Source organism: Pseudophryne corroboree, chromosome 9, assembly GCF_028390025.1.
Source record: "Pseudophryne corroboree isolate aPseCor3 chromosome 9, aPseCor3.hap2, whole genome shotgun sequence".
In the NCBI taxonomy this organism is placed as follows: Eukaryota; Metazoa; Chordata; class Amphibia; order Anura; family Myobatrachidae; genus Pseudophryne; species Pseudophryne corroboree.
Window position 1 is genome coordinate 267,476,237 of NC_086452.1, and position 14,644 is coordinate 267,490,880.

At 49.8% G+C, this 14,644-nt stretch overlaps 1 protein-coding gene across 4 annotated transcripts in view; it reads right to left on the reverse strand.

Annotated features, from left to right (window-relative positions):
* The window catches only part of FIRRM (FIGNL1 interacting regulator of recombination and mitosis), a 926,412-nt gene that overhangs the window by 862,414 nt on the left and 49,354 nt on the right, over positions 1-14,644 (reverse strand). The gene's annotated exons all lie outside the window — the stretch shown is intronic.

Consider the following 14,644-nt stretch of genomic DNA (forward strand, 5'->3'; position numbering starts at 1 on the left):
CAATAGTGCCCCCCCTCTCTTGTTTTACCCTGATTCTTGTAGCAGGACTGCAGGGGAGAGTCAGGGAGCCGTCCTTCCAGCGGAGCTGTGAAAGAAAATGGCGCTTGTGTGCTGAGGAGAAAGGCTCCGCTCCCTTCACGGCGGCCTTTTCTCCCGCTTTTTTCAGGAAAACTGGCAGGGGTTAAATGCATCCATATAGCCCAGGAGCTATATGTGATGCATTTCTTTAGCCATATAAGGTTTTTATAGTGTTTTATTGCGTCTCAGGGCGCTCCCCCCCAGCGCCCTGCACCCTCAGTGACCGGAGTGTGAAGTGTGCTGAGAGCAATGGCGCACAGCTGCAGTGCTGTGCGCTACCTTATTTGAAGACAGGAACGTCTTCTGCCGCCGCTTTCTCCAGACCTCTTCGCTCTTCTGGCTCTGTAAGGGGGCCGGCGGCGCGGCTCCGGGACCCATCCAGGCTGAACCTGTGATCGTCCCTCTGGAGCTAATGTCCAGTAGCCAAGAAGCCCAATCCACTCTGCACGCAGGTGAGTTCGCTTCTTCTCCCCTTAGTCCCACGATGCAGTGAGCCTGTTGCCAGCAGGACTCACTGAAAATAAAAAACGTATTTAAACTTTTACTTCTAAGCAGCTCAGGAGAGCCACCTAGCCTGCACCCTTCTCGTTCGGGCACAAAAATCTAACTGAGGCTTGGAGGAGGGTCATAGGGGGAGGAGCCAGTGCACACCAGCTAGTCTAAAGCTTTTACTTTTGTGCCCAGTCTCCTGCGGAGCCGCTATTCCCCATGGTCCTTACGGAAGTCCCAGCATCCACTAGGACGTCAGAGAAATAGCGAGTCAGTTTTCCTGACTCCAGCCGTCCTGGAAACATATACTTTTCAGGGCCCTGACTACGTCCAGAAAACTTGGAATCCTCCAAGTCCCAAGTAGCCGCAGGCACCACAATAGGTTGGTTCACATGAAAAACTGATACCACCTTAGGAAGGAATTGGGAACGAGTCCTCAATTTCGCCTTATCCATATAGAATACAGATAAGGGCATTTGTATGACAAAACCGCCAATTCTGATACACGCCTGGCCGACGCCACGGCCCACAGCATGACCACTTTCCACGTGAGGTATTGTAGCTCCACGGATTTAAGTGGCTCAACTCAATGCGACTTCAGGAAATCCAACACTACGTTGAGATTCCACGGTGCCACTGGAGGCACAAACGGGGGTTGACTATGCAGCACTCCCTTAATAAAAAGTCTGAACTTCAGGCAGTGAAGCCAGTTCTATTTTGGAAGAAAATCGATAGAGCTGAAATCTGGACCTTAAAGGAACCCAATTTTAGGCCCATAGTCACCTCTGACTTGTAGGAAGTGCAGAAAACGACCTAGCTGAAATTCCTCCTTTGGGGCCTTACTGGCCTCACAGCACGCAACATATTTCCGCCATATGCGGTGATAATGGTTTGCGTTCACTTCTTTCCTAGCTTTAAATAGCGTAGGGATAACTTCCTCCAGAATGCCCTTTTCCTTCAGGATCCGGCGTTCAACCGCCATGCCGTCAAACGCAGCCGCGGTAAGTCTTGGAACAGACAGGCCCCCTGCTGCAGCAGGTCCTGTCTGAGCGGCAGAGGCCATGGGTCCTCTGAGATCATTTCTTGGAGTTCTGGGTACCAAGCTCTTTTTGGCCACCCGGAACAATGAGTATAGTTCTTACTCCTCTCCTTCTTATTATTCTCATTACCCTGGGTATGAGAGGCAGAGAAGGGAACACATACACCAACTGGTACACCCACGGTGTTACCAGAGCGTCTACAGCTATCGCCTGAGGGTCCCTTGACCTGGCGCAATATCTTTGTAGCTTTTTGTTGAGGCGGGACGCCATCCTCTCCACCTGTGGCCTTTCCCCACGGTGTACAATCATTTGGAAGACTTCTGGATGAAGTCCCCACTCTCTCGGGTGGAGGTCGTGTCTGCTGAGAAAGTTCTCAGTTGTCCACTCCGGGAATGAACACTGCTGACAGTGCTAACACATGATTTTCCGCACATCGGAGAATCCTTGTGGCTTCTGCCATCGCCATCCTGCTTCTTGTGCCGCCCTGTCGGTTTACATGAGCGACCGCCGTGATGTTGTCTGACTGGATCAGCACCGGCCGGTGTTGAAGCAGGGGTCTAGCCTGACTTAGGGCATTGTAAATGGCCCAAAGTTCCAGAACATTTATGTGTAGGGAAGTCTCCTGACTTTTCCATAGGCCTTGGAAGTTTCTTCCCTGTGTGACTGCCCCCCAGCCTTGAAGGCTGGCATCCGTGGTCACCAGGACCCAGTCCTGTATGCCGAATCTGCGGGCCCCTAGAAGATGTGCAGTCACCACCACAGCGACACCCTGGCCCTTGGAGACAGGGTTATCCGCCGATGCATCTAAGAATGCGACCCGGACCACTTATCCAACAGATCCCACTGGAAGATCATTGCATGGGACTTGGCGAATGGAAATTCTTCGTAAGAAGCTACCATCTTTCCCAAGGCTCGCGTGCATAGATGCACCGATACCTGTATTTGTATTAGGAGGTCTCCGTCTAGAGACGCCAACTCCTTGGACTTCTACTCCGGGAGAAACCCTTTTTATCCTGTTCTGTGTCCAGAACCATACCCAGGAACAGTAGACGCGTCGTAGGAACCAGCTGTGACTTTGGAATATTCAGAATCCAGCCGTGCTGTTGTAGCACTTCCCGAGATAGTGCTACTCCGACGAACAACTGCTCCCTGGACCTCGCCTTTATAAGGAGATCGTCCAAGTACGGGATAAGTACTTCGGCCATTACCTTGGTAAATACCCTCGGTGGCGGGGACAGACCAACTGCAACGTCTGGAATTGGTAATGACAATCCTGTACCACAATTTTGAGATACACCTGGTGACGAGGGTAAATAGGGACATGCAGGTAAGTATCCTTGATGTCCAGTGATACCCTGAAATTTTCCAGGCTTGCAATAATCGCCCTGAGCGATTCCATTTTGAACTTGAACCTTCGTATATAAGTGTTCAAGGATTTCAATTTTAGAATGGGTCTCACCGAACCGTCTGGTTTCGGTACCATAACATTTTGGAATAGTAACCCCGGCCTTGTTGAAAGAGGGGTACCTTGATTTCACCTGCTGGAAGTACAGCTTGTGAATTGCCGCCAGTACTACCTTTCTCCGAGGGCAGCAGGCAAGGCTGATGTGAGGCAACGGCGAGGGGGAGTCGTCTCGAACTCCAGCCTGTATCCCTGTGATACTAGTTGCAGAACCTAGGGATCCACCTGTGGGCCAGCCCACTGATCCCTGCAGTTCCCGAGACGCGCCCCCACCGCACCTGTCTCCACCTGTGGAGCCGCAGCGTCATGCGGTGGACTCAGAGGAAGCGAGTGAAGATATTTGATCCTGGAACTGGCTGACTGGTGCAGCTTTTTCCTTCTTCCCTTGTCTCTGTGCAGAAAGGAAGCGCCTTTGACCCGCTTGCTTTTCTGAAGCCGAAAGGACTGTACCTGAAAATACGGTGCTTTCTTTAGGCTTTTGTGAGGAAACCCGAGGTAAAAAAAAAAAAATTTCTTCCCAGCTGTTGCTGTGGATACGAGATCCCAGAGACCATCCCCAAACAATTCCTCACCCTTATAAGGCAGAATCTCCATGTGCCTTTTAAATGCAGCATCACTTGTCCACTGCCGGGTTTCTACTACCCTCCTGGCAGAATGGACATTGCATTAATTCTGGATGCCAGCCGGCAAATATCCCTCTGTGCATCCTTTATATATAAGACAACGTCTTAAATATGCTCAATGTTAGCAAATATTATTATCCCTGTCTTAGCGTATTAATATTATCTGACAGGGTGTCAGACCACGCTGCAGCAGCACTATTTATGCTGAGGCAATTGCAGGTTTCAGTATATAACCCGAGTGTGTAAATACAGACTTCAGGATCGCCTCCTGCTTTTTATCAGCAGGTTCCTTCAAGGTGGCCGTATCCTAAGACGGCAGTGCCACCTTTTGACAAACGTGTGAGCGCCTTATCCACCCTAAGGGATATCTCCCAACGTGACCTATCCTCTGGCGTGAAAGGGTACGCCATCAGTAACTTTTTAGAAATAACCAGTTTCTTATCGGGGGAAACCACGCTTCTTTACACACTTCATTCATTCATCTGATGGGGGAACAAAACAGTGGCTGTTTTTTCTCCCCAAAAATAAAACCCCTTTTATGTGGTACTTGGGTTTATGTCAGAAAATGTGTAACACATCTTTCATTGCCGAGATCATGTAACGGATGTTCCTAGTGGATTGTGTATATGTCTCAACCTCGTCGACACTGGAGTCAGACTCCGTGTCGACATCTGTGTCTGCCATCTGAGGTAACGGGCGTTGTTTTGAGCCCCTGATGGCCTTTGAGACGCCTGGGCAGACGCGGGCTGAGAAGCCGGCTGTCCCACAGCTGTTACGTCATCCAGCCTTTTATGTAAGGAGTTGACACTGTCGGTTAATACCTTCCACCTATCCATCCACTCTGGTGTCGGCCCCACAGGGGGCGACATCCCATTTATCGGCCTCTGCTCCGCCTCCACGTAACCTTCCTCATCCAACATGTCGACACAGCCGTACCGACACACCGCACACACACAGGGAATGCTCTGACTGAGGACAGGACCCCACAAAGTCCTTTGGGTAGACCGAGAGAGAGTATGCCAGCACACACCAGAGCGCTATATAATGCAGGGATTAACACTAAAACTGAGTGATTTTTCCCCAAATAGCTGCTTGTATACATATATTGCGCCTAAATTTAGTGCCCCCCCTCTCTTTTTAACCCCTTGAGCCTGAAAACTACAGGGGAGAGCCTGGGGAGCTGTCTTCCAGCTGCACTGTGAAGAGAAAATGGCGCCAGTGTGCTGAGGGAGAAGCCCCGCCCCCTTTTCGGCGGACTTTCTCCCGCTTTTTCTGTGATACTGGCAGGGGTAATTTTACATCTATATAGCCTCTGGGACTATATATGATGTATATTTTGCCAGCCAAGGTGTTATTTATTGCCCTCAGGGCGCCCCCCCCCAGCGCCCTGCACCCATCAGTGACCGAAGTGCGAGGTGTACATGAGGAGCAATGGCGCACAGCTGCAGTGCTGTGCGCTACCTTGGTGAAGACCGAAGTCTTCTGCCGCCGATTTTCCGGACCTTCTTCGTGCTTCTGGCTCTGTAAGGGGGACGGCGGCGCGGCTCCGATCCCTCTGGAGCTAATGGTGTCCAGTAGCCTAAGAAGCCCAAACTACCACCTGTTAGGTAGGTTCGCTTCTTCTCCCCTTAGTCCCTCGCTGCAGTGAGTCTGTTGCCAGCAGATCTCACTGAAAATAAAAAACCTAAATATACTTTCTTTCTGGGTGCTCAGGAGAGCCCCTAGTGTGCATCCAGCTCAGCCGGGCACAGAAATCTAACTGAGGTCTGGAGGAGGGTCTTGGTGGGAGGAGCAAGTGCACACCAGGTAGTCCTAAAGCTTTCTTTAGTTGTGCCCAGTCTCCTGCGGAGCCGCTAATCCCCATGGTCCTTACGGAGTCCCAGCATCCACTTAGGACGTTAGAGAAATAAAGATCGTGAAAAAGTGCTAAAATAAAACAGACCTGCTTTTTTTTACCGTGTTCTGAGTGGCATGCACGCATCCATGAGATCCGTGCATGTTTATCAGTGGGAAGGGATGGGAAAGTGTTAAATTGGCAAAAAAAAAAAAATGCGTAGGCTCCCCCCTCCTAAGCAAAACCAGCCTCGGGCTCTTTGAGCCGGTCCTGGTTGAAAAAATATGGGGGGAAAATTTGAACGGGGTTCCCCCATATTTAAACAACCAGCACCGGGCTCTGCGCCTGGTCCTGGTTCCAAAAATACGGGGGACAAAAAGCGTAGGGGTCCCCCGTATTTCTGAAACCAGCACCGGGCTCCACTAGCCAGATACATAATGCCACAGCCGGTGGACACTTTTATATTGGTCCCTGCGGCCCTGGCATTACATACCCAACTAGTCACCCCTGGCCGGGGTACCCTGGAGGAGTGGGGACCCCTTCAATCAAGGGGTCCCCCCCCCTCCAGCCACCCAAGGGCCAGGGGTGAAGCCCGAGGCTGTCCCCCACATCCAAGGGCGGCGGATGGGGGGCTGATAGCCTTTTTGTCAAAATTTTAATATTGTTTTTAGTAGCAGTACTACAAGTCCCAGCAAGCCTCCCCCGCAAGCTAGTACTTGGAGAACCACAAGTACCAGCATGCGGTGGAAAACCGGGCCCACTGGTACCTGTAGTACCACTACTAAAAAATAAGAATTTACTCACCGGTAATTCTATTTCTCGTAGTCCGTAGTGGATGCTGGGAACTCCGTAAGGACCATGGGGAATAGACGGGCTCCGCAGGAGACTTGGCACTCTAAAGAAAATATTAGGTACTATCTGGTGTGCACTGGCTCCTGCCTCTATGCCCCTCCTCCAGACCTCAGTTAGGGAAACTGTGCCCGGAAGAGCTGACATTACAAGGAAAGGAAATTTTGAATCCAGGGTAAGACTCATACCAGCCACACCAATCACACCGTACAACTTGTGATAACCTTACCCAGCTCACAGTATGAACAACAACTGAGCCTCACTCAACGGATGGCTCATAACAATAACCCTTAGTTAAGCATTAACTATATACACGTATTGCAGAAAGTCCGCACTTGGGACGGACGCCCAGCATCCACTACGGACTACGAGAAATAGAATTACCGGTGAGTAAATTCTTATTTTCTCTGACGTCCTAGTGGATGCTGGGAACTCCGTAAGGACCATGGGGATTATACCAAAGCTCCCAAACGGGCGGGAGAGTGCGGATGACTCTGCAGCACCGAATGGGCAAACACAAGGTCCTCCTCAGCCACGGTATCAAACTTGTAGAACTTTGCAAATGTGTTTGAACCCGACCAAGTAGCCGCTCTGCAAAGCTGTAATGCCGAGACCCCTCGGGCAGCCGCCCAAGAAGAGCCCACCTTCCTTGTGGAATGGGCTTTCACTGATTTTGGATGCGGCAATCCAGCCGCAGAATGAGCCTGCTGAATCGTGCTACAGATCCAGCGAGCAATAGTTTGCTTCGAAGCAGGAGCACCCAGCTTGTTGGGTGCATGCAAGATAAACAGCGAGTCAGTCTTCCTGACTCCAGCCGTTCTGGAAACATATATTTTCAAAGCCCTGACTACGTCCAGCAACTTGGAGTCCTCCAAGTCCCGAGTAGCCGCAGGCACCACAATAGGTTGGTTCAAATGAAACGATGACACCACCTTTGGGAGAAATTGGGGACGAGTCCTCAATTCTGCCCTGTCCATATGGAAGATCAGATATGGGCTTTTACATGACAAAGCCGCCAATTCCGACACACGCCTAGCCGATGCTAAGGCCAACAGCATGACCACTTTCCACGTGAGATACTTTAGTTCCACGGTCTTAAGTGGCTCAAACCAGTGGGATCCCAGGGTGCCACTGGTGGCACAAAAGGGGGCTGAATATGCAGCACTCCCTTAACAAATGTCTGAACCTGAGGCAGTGAAGACAGTTCTTTTTGAAAGAAAATGGATAGGGCCGTAATCTGGACCTTTATGGACCCTAATTTTAGGCCCATAGTCACTCCTGACTGTAGGAAGTGCAGGAAACAACCCAGTTGGAATTCCTCTGTAGGGGCCTTCCTGGCCTCACACCAAGCAACATATTTCCGCCATATACGGTGATAATACTTTGCTGTCACGTCTTTCCTAGCCTTTATCAGCGTAGGAATAACTTCATCCGGAATGCCTTTTTCCGCTAGGATCCGGCGTTCAACCGCCATGCCGTCAAACGCAGCCGCGGTAAGTCTAGGAACAGACAGGGCCCTTGTTGCAGCAGGTCCTGTCTGAGAGGCAGAGGCCATGGGTCCTCTGTGCGCATTTCTTGCAGTTCCGGGTACCAAGTCCTTCTTGGCCAGTCCGGAACAATGAGTATTATTCTTATTCCTCTCTTTCTTACTATTCTCAGTACCTTGGGTATGAGAGGAAGAGGAGGAAACACATATACCGACTGGTACACCCACGGTGTCACTAGGGCGTCCACAGCTATCGCCTGAGGGTCCCTTGACCTGGCGCAATATCTTTTTAGCTTTTTGTTGAGGCGGGACGCCATCATGTCCACCTGTGGCAGTTCCCAACGGTTTGCAATCAGTCGGAAGACTTCTTGATTAAGTCCCCACTCTCCCGGGTGGAGGTCGTGTCTGCTGAGGAAGTCTGCTTCCCAGTTGTCCACTCCCGGAATGAACACTGCTGACAGTGCTTGCACGTGATTCTCCGCCCATCGAAGAATCTTTGTGGCTTCCGCCATTGCCATCCTGGTTCTTGTGCCGCCCTGGCGGTTTACATGGGCGACCGCCGTGATGTTGTCTGACTGAATCAGCACTGGCCAGTTTTGAAGCAGGGGCTCTGCTTGACTCAGGGCGTTGTAAATGGCCCTTAATTCCAGTATATTTATGTGTAGAGAAGTCTCCAGACTTGACCACAGCCCTTGGAAGTTTCTTCCCTGAGTGACTGCCCCCCATCCTCGGAGGCTTGCATCCGTGGTCACCAGGACCCAGTCCTGTATGCCGAACCTGCGGCCCTCGAGAAGGTGAGCACTCTGCAGCCACCACAGAAGAGACACACTGGCCCTTGGGGACAAGGTGATCAGCCGATGCATCTGAAGATGCGATCCGGACCACTTGTCCAACAGATCCCACTGAAAGATCCTCGCATGGAACCTGCCGAAGGGAATGGCTTCGTATGAAGCCACCGTCTTTCCCAGGACTCGCGTGCAGTGATGCACCGACACCTGTTTTGGTTTCAGGAGGTCTCTGACCAGAGATGCTAATTCCTGGGCCTTCTCCACCTGGAGAAACACCTTCTGTTCTGTGTCCAGAATCATGCCCAGGAAAAGCAGACGCGTCGTAGGAATCAGCTGCGACTTTGGAACATTCAGAATCCAGCCGTGCTGTTGCAATACTTCCTGAGAGAGTGCTACACTGATCAACAACTGCTCCCTGGACCTCGCCTTTATGAGATCGTCCAAGTACGGGATAATTATAACTCCCTTCTGCCGAAGGAGTATCATCATTTCGGCCATTACCTTGGTAAATATTCTCGGTGCCGCGGACAGGCCAAACGGCAACGTCTGGAATTGGTAATGACAGTCCTGTACCACAAATCTGAGGTACTCCTGGTGAGGTGGGTAAATGGGGACATGCAAGTAAGCATCTTTGATGTCCAGCGACACCATAAAATCCCCCTCTTCCAGGCTTGCAATAACCGCTCTGAGCGATTCCATTTTGAATTTGAATTTCTTTATAAAAGTGTTCAAGGATTTTAAATTCAGAATGGGTCTCACCGAACCGTCCGGTTTCGGTACCACAAACATTGTGGAATAGTAACCCCTTACCTGTTGAAGGAGGGGGACCCTGACAATCACTTGCTGGAGGTACAGCTTGTGAATTGCCGCCAGCACTACCTCCCTTTCCATGGGGGAAGCTGGCAAGGCTGATTTGAGGTAACGGCGGGGGGGAGTCGCTTCGAATTCCAGCTTGTATCCCTGAGATACAATTTGTATAGCCCAGAGATCCACCTGTGAGCGAACCCACTGGCTGCTGAAGTTTCGGAGACGCGCCCCCACCGCACCTGGCTCCGCCTGTGGAGCCCCAACGTCATGCGGTGGACTTAGTGGAAGCAGGCGAGGACTTTTGTTCCTGGGAACTGGCTGCATGGTGCAGCTTCTTACCTCACCTCTGGCAAGAAAGGTTGCGCCCCTGACCCTCTTGCCTTTTTGGGAACGAAAGGACTGCATTTGATAATACGGTGCTTTTTTAGGCTGTGAGGAAACCTGAGGCAAGAAAGTCGACTTTCCAGCTGTCGCTGTAGACACGAGGTCCGACAGACCGTCCCCAAACAATTCCTCACCCTTATAAGGCAAAACCTCCATGTGTTTTTTAGAATCAGCATCTCCTGTCCATTGCCGAGTCCATAAGACCCTCCTGGCAGAAATGGACATAGCATTAATTCTAGAGCCCAGCAGGCAAATGTCCCTCTGAGCATCCCGCATATATAAGACGACGTCTTTTATATGGCCCAGGGTTAGCAAAACAGTATCTCTGTCGAGGGAATCTATGTCGTCTAACAGAGTATCTGTCCACGCTGCTACAGCACTACACATCCAGGCTGAAGCAATAGCAGGTCTCAGTAGAGTACCAGAGTGTGTATACACTGACTTCAGGATAGCTTCCTGCTTTCAATCCGCAGGCTCCTTTAGGGCGGCCGTATCCTGAGACGGCAGGGCCACCTTTTTTGATAAGCGTGTCAGCGCCTTGTCCACCCTAGGGGATGTTTCCCAACGTAACCTGTCCGTTGGCGGGAAAGGGTACGCCATCAGTAATCTCTTAGAAATCACTAATTTCTTATCAGGGGAACTCCACGCTTCTTCACACAATTCATTTAATTCATCAGATGGGGAAAAGTCACTGGTTGCTTTTTCTCCCCAAACATATAAACCCTCTTGGTATTAACAGGGTTAATCTCAGAAAATAAGATTTTACTTACCGATAAATCTATTTCTCGTAGTCCGTAGTGGATGCTGGGACTCCGTCAGGACCATGGGGATTAGCGGCTCCGCAGGAGACAGGGCACAAAAATAAAGCTTTAGGATCAGGTGGTGTGCACTGGCTCCTCCCCCTATGACCCTCCTCCAAGCCTCAGTTAGGATACTGTGCCCGGACGAGCGTACACAATAAGGAAGGATTTTGAATCCCGGGTAAGACTCATACCAGCGACACCAATCACACCGTACAACTTGTGATCTGAACCCAGTTAACAGTATGAAAACAGAAGAGCCTCTGAAAGATGGCTCACTACAACAATAACCCGATTTAGTTAACAATAACTATGTACAAGTATTGCAGATAATCCGCACTTGGGATGGGCACCCAGCATCCACTACGGACTCCGAGAAATAGAATTATCGGTGAGTAAATTCTTATTTTCTCTATCGTCCTAGTGGATGCTGGGGTTCCTGAAAGGACCATGGGGATTATACCAAAGCTCCCAAACGGGCGGGAGAGTGCGGATGACTCTGCAGCACCGAATGAGAGAACTCCAGGTCCTCCTTAGCCAGGGTATCAAATTTGTAGGATTTTACAAACGTGTTCTCCCCCGACCACGTAGCCGCTCGGCAAAGTTGTAAAGCCGAGACCCCTCGGGCAGCCGCCCAAGATGAGCCCACCTTCCTTGTGGAATGGGCATTTACATATTTTTGGCTGTGGCAAGCCTGCCACAGAATGTGCAAGCTGAATTGTACTACAAATCCAACGAGCAATAGTCTGCTTAAAATCAGGGGCACCCAGCTTGTTGGGTGCCTACAGGATAAAACAGCAAGTCAGATTTCCTGACTCCAGCCGACCTGGAAAACTATATTTTCAGGGCCCTGACAACATCCAGCAACTTGGAGTCCTCCAAGTCCCTAGTAGCCGCAGGTACCACAATAAGCTGGTTCAGGTGCAACGCTGACACCACCTTAGGGATAAACTGGGGACGAGTCCGCAGCTTTGCTCTGTCCGAATGGACAATCAGATATGGCTTTGTGAGACAAAGCCGCCAATTTTGACACTCGCCTGGCCGAGGCCAGGGCCAACATCATGGTCACTTTCCATGTGAGATATATCAAATCCACAGATTTGAGTGGTTTAAACCAATGTGATTTTTGGAATCCCCAAAACTACGTTGAGATCCCCCAGTGCCACTGGAGACATCAAAAGGGGTTGTATATGCAGTACTCCCTTAACAAACTTCTGGACTTCAGGAACTGAAGCCAATTCTTTCTGGAAGAAAATCGACAGGCCGAAATTTGAACCTTAATGGACCCCAATTTGAGGCCCATAGACACTCCTGTTTGCAGGAAATATAGGAATTAACCTAGTTGAAATTCTTCCGTGGAGCCTTCCTGGCCTCACACCATGGAACATATTTTCACCTAAACTGTGATAATGTTGTGCGGTCACCGCCTTCCTGGCTCTGACCAGGGTAGGGATGACCTCTTCCGGAATGCCTTTTTCCCTTAGGATCCGGCATTCACCCGCCCCTGCGTCAACGCAGCTGCGGTAAGTCTTGGAACAGACATGATTCTTGCTGAATAAGACCCTTCTTATCTCTTGAAGTTCCGGTTACCAAGTCCTTCTTGGCCAAACCGGAGCCACGAGTATAATTCTTACTCCTCTCCTTCCTATAATTCTCAATACCCTGGGTATGAGAGGCAGAGGAGGGAACACATACCCGACTGGTACACCCACGGTGTTACCAGAGCGACCCAGCTATTGCCTGAGGGTCTCTTGACCTGGCGCTTCAGGTGAGACGCCATCTTATGACCACCTTTGGTCTTTCCCAACGGTTTACAATCATGTGGAAACTTCCAGATGAAGTTCCCACTTTTCCGAGTGGAATTCATTCCTGCTGAGGAAATTCAGTTTTCCACTCCCGGAATGAACACTGCTGACAGTGTTATCACATGATTTTTCGCTCAGCGAGAAGTTCTTGCTGTCATTGCCCTCCTGCTTCTTGTGCCGCCCCGTCTGTTTACGTGGGCGACTGCCATGATGATGTCCGACCAGATCAGCACCGACTGACTTTGAAGCAGAGGTCTTCCTAGGCTCAGAGCATTGTAAATTGCTCTTAGCTCCAGTATATTCATGTGGAGAAAAAGTCTCCAGACTTGATCACACTCCTTGGAAATTTCTTCCCTGTGTGACTGCTTCCCAGCCTCTCAGGCTGGCATCCGTGGTCACCAGAACACAGTCCTGAATGCTGAATGTGCTGTCCTCTAGAAGATGAGCACTCTGCAGCCCCCACAGAAGAGACACCCTTGTCCTTGGAGACAGGATTATCTGCTGATGCATCTGAAGATGCGATCCGGACCATTCGTCCAGCAAATCCCCCTGAAAATTTTTTTTTTTTTGCGTGAGATCTGCCGAATGGAATTGCTTCGTAAGAAGCCACCATTTTTCCCAGGACTCCTGTGCATTGATGCACTGATACTTGGCCTGGTTTTAGGAGGTTTCTGACTAGTTCGGATAACTCCCTGGCTTTCTCCTCCAGGAGAAACACCTTTTTCTGGACTATGCCCAGAATCATTCCTAGGAACAGCAGACGTATCGTCGGAAAAACGCTGCGATTTTTGGAATATTTAGAATCCACTCGTGCTGTCGTAGAACTACTTTAGATAGTGCTATTCCGACCTCCAACTGTTCTCTGGACCTTTCCCTTTTCAGGATATCGTCCAAGTAAGGGATAATTAAGATGCCCTTTTCTTTTGAAGAGAGTCATCTTTTCGGCCATTACCTTGGTAAAGGCCCGGGGTGCCGTGGATAATTCAACGGCAGCGTCAGAAACTGATATTGACAGTTCTGTACCACGAACCATAGGTACCCTTGTTGAGAAGGGCAAATTTGGACATGTAGGTAATCCTTGATGTCCAGGGACACCATATAGTCCCCTTTTTTCCGGTTCGCTATCACTGTTCTGAGTGACTCCATCTTCATTTGAACCTTTGTATGTAAGTGTTCAAAGATTTCAGATTTAGAATATGTCTCACCAAGCCGTCTGGCTTCAGTACCACAATATAGTGTGGAAGACTAATACCCTTTTCCTTGATTGTAGGAGGGGTACTTTGATTATCACCTGCTGGAAATACAGCTTGTGAATTTTTTCCCAATACTGCCTCCCTGTCGGAGGGAGCCTTTGGTAAAGCAGACTTCAGGAACCTGCGAGGAAAAAATGTCTCGAATCTCCAAACTGTACCCCTGGGATAATACTTTGTACGATCTAGGGGTCAACTTGCGAGTGATCCCACTGCACGCTGAGACTCTTGAGACGACCCCCCACCTCACCTGAGTCAGCTTGCACGGCCCCAGCGTCCTGCTGAGGACTTGGCAGACTCGGTGGAGGGCTTCTGTTCCTGGAAAGGGGCTGCCTTCTGCAGTCTACTTCCCTTTCCTCTATGTCTGGGCAGATATGACTGGCCTTTTGCCCGCATGCCCCTATGGGAACGGAAAGATTGAGGCTGAAAAGACAGTGTCTTTTTCTGCTGAGATGTGACTTGGGGTAAAAAGGTTGGATTTCCCAGCTGTTGCCGTGGCCCCCAGGTCCGATGGACCGACCCCAAGTACCTCCTCTCCTTTATACGACCATACTTTCATGTGCCGTATGGGATCTGCATCACCTGACCACTGTCGTGTCCATAACATCTTCTGACAGATATGGACAACGCACTTATCTTGATGCCAGAGTGCAAATATCCCTCTGTGCATCTCGTATATATATATATATATATATACATATATATATATATATATATATATATATATATATATATATATATATATATATATATATATATATATATAGACTGCATCCTATTAAATGCTCTATATCACTAAAATATTTTCAGTCAGGGAATCCGACCAAGCCAACCCAGCACTGCATTTCCAGGCTGAGACGATCGCTGGTCGCAGTATAACCACCGTATGTGTGTATATACTTTTGTAGGATATTACTCCAGCTTCATATCAGCTGGCTCCTTGAGGGCG